Below are 4,933 nucleotides of genomic sequence, written 5' to 3'. Positions count from 1 at the left end.
AAAGGATCTTTTGAACAAGTAACTAAGGAACATTAGTAAAAAAAAAAAGACACAAATAATGATACAACCCACCTTGAAAGAAGTTTTATCATATAAATCAAAAAATAATTAGAAATATTTATACATAAATTATGTAATTGCTTGCGACCTGTTCCTGATACTCAAATAAAGGTATTATCAAAATCGAAAGAAGGAGCATAATGTTTTTGCCTCCAACATTTTCACGATGAAGCAATATATTTCTTAAAATCAAAAATCAATATTGTTTTGTAACTGAACCCCAAAAGTAGAATATGAATGATGAATGCATGACGATGAAAAGCTTGTAGAAGTTGTGAATATAGAACTGATAATATAATTTTTACTTTGAGTTGATAGATCATTTGACTATGTGATTGAATAGTATAAATTTTTCTGTTCAAATTTATAGAATCATATAACGAATATGAAAAGGTCATGATATTACTTCCATGGAAGATGAGAGGAATTAAACAACTTAATTGAACTAATTATAGGTAAGAACTACGAAATTGAAACTTTCAATAAATGTGGAAATATGGAACAACTTTCTACAATCAGATTCAATGTATATTGTTTAAAAGTCTATTAATTTAATTTTAAAAGTTAAAGAAAAACATTTTTTTATTTCCAACTTTTGATGAGTATGATTAATTAATTAAATAGAATATATATATATATATATATATATGAAATGTAATTATCTTTTAAACTTTTAAACTTTTAAATTAAGAGTAATTAAGAGTATATAATAATTTAGAACTTTATTTACTAATATTTAATTAATTAGATTATGATTTAATGTAAGGAAAAAACAATAATCTAACTTTTGCCCAACATTCTTCCCACTTAGTATAATATGATATATGATATGATGATACTAGTTGTTGGACACGTGCATTGCACGTGTACCCATATAAATTGAAATAAATTGTTTCAATTTTTTATTGTATTAAATAGTTTTATAATTAAATTTCATGAATACCGTTCATTTTCAAACAAAAAATAGTTCAAATATTTGGAATCTACTCTTGGATAGCAATAACAAATTAAAGTGTGACAACAAAGTATCTCTTCTCTAAATGAAATAAAAGATAATAATATTTAGTACTTTAAAATACTATAATTATAAAAAAAATTTAATATATGTATATTCTTATCTCATATGTTAATTACCTGCAACTGCAAGACATTGTTCAGAAAGAGGAAAGATAAAAAATGAAAAGAATTTGATAGCCAATTGATAGAGTTAATTAAAATAAAATGAAGGCTACAATTAATGATGAATATTAATTTATTATTATTATTATTATTATTATTAAGGGATCATATCAAGTATTGAATCCTACCAAATTATTTTTTTCAAAAATGAGCTTAGAATACAGAAACCTAGCATCAACAGAGTGACAACCTAAAATATGGAACGGTATCAAAAGTTGAAACATTAAATTTGTCTTTCTCAAAATGAGACAAAAGGATACATAAATAAGGACAAACATTTATATCATTGTTCTTCCGTGAATTAAAAAAGTTATTAATAATTAAATTATACGTTACTTTCTCCATTTCAAATTATTCATCGTGTTTCAATCTTGTACACCCCTTCAGAAAAAAATGATAAAAAATGTAGTTTTATATATTCCATCTTACACACCCCTTCCAAAAATAAACATAAATAAGTAATTAATAAAATCATAAGAACAAATTAAATAACTTTTATCATCAATTAATATCGTACAATAATTTTATCATTAAAAAGATCAAGTAAGTTATAACTAAATTTTTTTTACAAATTACATCACACAAGTATATTAGTAAAGAGCCATGATCTTATATTTTTGATGCATGACCCTTTATTTTACATTCAAAGAAGGAAACTATGTACTAAAAAAACATATCCTTCATGAAGATCATTCACCTTTGTTCTTCTAAAAAAAAGAGCAAAAAGAATGTTTTGTTTATCCCTAATGAAGTTGATCCCCCAAATCTTAATTTGCTCATTCCTTGTATATCACATAATGTTGTTTACTCCAATATTTTTCATATTTATAGATGACAAATGTAGGGATAATCCAAAAATTATAAGAGAACGTGTATAGTCAAGAGTTAGATAAGTGTAAATCATGATATGAATGCATGATACTATTAACAATTTTTCTTGGATAACGTGACTTTTTGCTAATACATGAACCATATTAAATTGCTTGTAAATTTCAAAATAACATTTGAAAGTTCTTTAATATATATGTTAATATTTTTTTGTATATTGAAACATTAATGATTGCGTAATAATTTAGTTTCTAAGCATAAGTTATTAGAGGAACATTGTTAATTTAGTGAATGAAAAATGGTCATTTAATTTTTTTAGAAACATTTAATATTTGATTCATTAATTTTTTATTAGAAATAATTTAGTGTGTGTATATATATGATGACGATTAAATTAAATATACATATATTTTATAGATGATAAATATTATTAAATTAGATATTTTAGTTAGGAATTAATCTAAGGAAGGGAAAAAATGTGTGTATATATATGATGACAATTTAATTAAATATATATAAATATATATTATAGATGATAAATATTATTAAATTAGATATTTTAATTAGGAATTAATATAAGGAAGCGCAAAAAGTCATTAACATTTTTATTAAAATGATACAATTTAATATTTAAATTAAATATTTTTATAGCATTTTAATTTATAGTAGGGGTAAAACCGTACTTCAACTTTTAACTTTTTTTCCCACTTATAGTAATACTAGATTCACTGTACGTGCGTTGCACGTGTAGGTTAAGTCTTGAGATCCCTATACACGAAATATTTTATATTTTATGTATATTTTAGTCTTTCAACATATCAATATGTATTTAATATTGAACTACATCATACTAAGTGATGGCCAATCTATTTGCCATCTTGCTTGTTGGGCATGTAGTGACGGACGTCGTATTCTTATATTGTTATTAGGCAATTTGTTAGTAAGTAATTGTGCACGAATTAACATATTGTCCTCTTAGTTATGTCATGTCATGAACTATATATTCCCTTTTAATATTTGAAATTCAGTGTACCCTGTATTTGAATAACTTTATATACACAAAAGTAATGTCTTCTGTGGTAGCTGTCTGGTGTTTTTCATATCGTCTCCTCTTCTACCAAACCTAAGAAATCGTCCAAAATAATTTTCATTAGCTACATGTGTGGTGTATGTTTTTTCCTGTTTGATTTCTTACAATTTTGGTATTAATCGAATCTCACCTAATACTTTCTTGTAGACAGTATTTTTTGTGTATGTCCCGGTGCATCAATCTGGTTGTTTAGTCATGCCCTGCACTTTTTTTGTTGGCATATATATTCCTCTAGGTAGTGCAATGTATAGTTTTCCATTCGAGAAAGCATGTTGTGGTATGTATACTCCTAAATTTTAAATCGTTTGACCTTTAGCTTTATTTATCATCATTGCAAAAACATAGCCGTATTGGAAATTATTTCCGAATAAATTTGAAAGGGTATACTTCATTTTCCGGGGGGGGGGAGGGATGGGTGGTGGTGGTGATAGTTATATTGTTGGAGTAAACAACTGGTTTGTGGCATATTGACCTGTTGTTTTTTCTGCATGTATGACATTATCGTCAAAGCCTCTACAAATCAACTGTGTCCCATTGCATAAGCCATTTGAGGGGTCCAGTTTTCTCAGCAGCATGATGGACGTATTTTCTTTCAAAACAAACATAATGTATAAAATTAAAAGAATCATTAATTGTTATGTATATCTAATCGTGTAATTCTTTTCTTTTTTTTGTGCTATGAAGTTTCACAAAAAGATAACTGTAAAAGTTAGGATGGATTAGACAACGTACCTGCAGCGGAGTCCATTGAGCATTAAGGTGTTTAGGTATAAATACATATCATATCTTTACTGAGGTTGATTCTATGTAGTCTTACACGCTGCAGCCTAGTAAATATTTAGCCGCTTCAAATAGTATAACTCGGGCACGTTGTTCTCCACGACACACTTCAAGTCGTAAGCAGTATCTGTTTAAAAAGGGGAAGGGGGTGGTTATAGTTGTATTGTTGGAGTAAACATCTGGTTTGTAGCATATTGACCTGTTGTTTTTTCTGCATGTATGACATTCTCGTCAAAGGCTTTACAAATCAACTATGTCTCATTGCATAAGCCATTTGAGGAGTCCAATTTTCTCAGCAGCATGATGGGCACAGTTATTTTCAAAACTAACCTAATGTGTAAAATTAAAAGAAATATAAAATATTATGTATATATAATCATGTAATTCTTTTCTTCTCTTTTGTGCTATGAAGTATCACAATAAGATAACTATAAAAGTTAGGATGGATTAGACAACACACCTATGTGGTGGAGTCCATTGGGCATTAAGGTGTTTAGGTATAAATACAATTCATATCTTTATTGAGGTTGATTCTATATAGTCATGCACGCTGCAGCCTAGTAAATATTTAGCCGCTTCAAATAGTATAACTCAGGCACGTTGTTCTCCACCACACACTTTAAGTCATAAGCAGTGTCTGTTTTAAAAGGGGAGTAATTTGAAAGTTAAATCTAATTTGTTTTCTAATTAGTAAATGTAGAATCGAGTTTTTACTGAGTCTAACCTCATTTCATATTCTACATTCTCACTGTTGCAATTGTTACAAGATACAATATATTCTATAACTTTCACTTTATTGCTGCACTTTTTGCAAGATGAATACCATGGCTTATCTTTATTCAGTATGTTTAAAATTATTGTTTTGAACTTGTACAAACAATCCTGCACATCGCTAATATACCATATTTGTGATTATATTTTGGATATTAAAATGGTTATTATTTTTAGAGAGTACAAGTGTAGGATAGTATGTACTTGTGAATCAGCTAGCAATCC

Source organism: Solanum tuberosum, unplaced genomic scaffold (assembly GCF_000226075.1).
Source record: "Solanum tuberosum cultivar DM 1-3 516 R44 unplaced genomic scaffold, SolTub_3.0 scf00009, whole genome shotgun sequence".
NCBI classification, from domain to species: Eukaryota; Viridiplantae; Streptophyta; class Magnoliopsida; order Solanales; family Solanaceae; genus Solanum; species Solanum tuberosum.
This window is presented reverse-complemented; position numbering follows the sequence as displayed.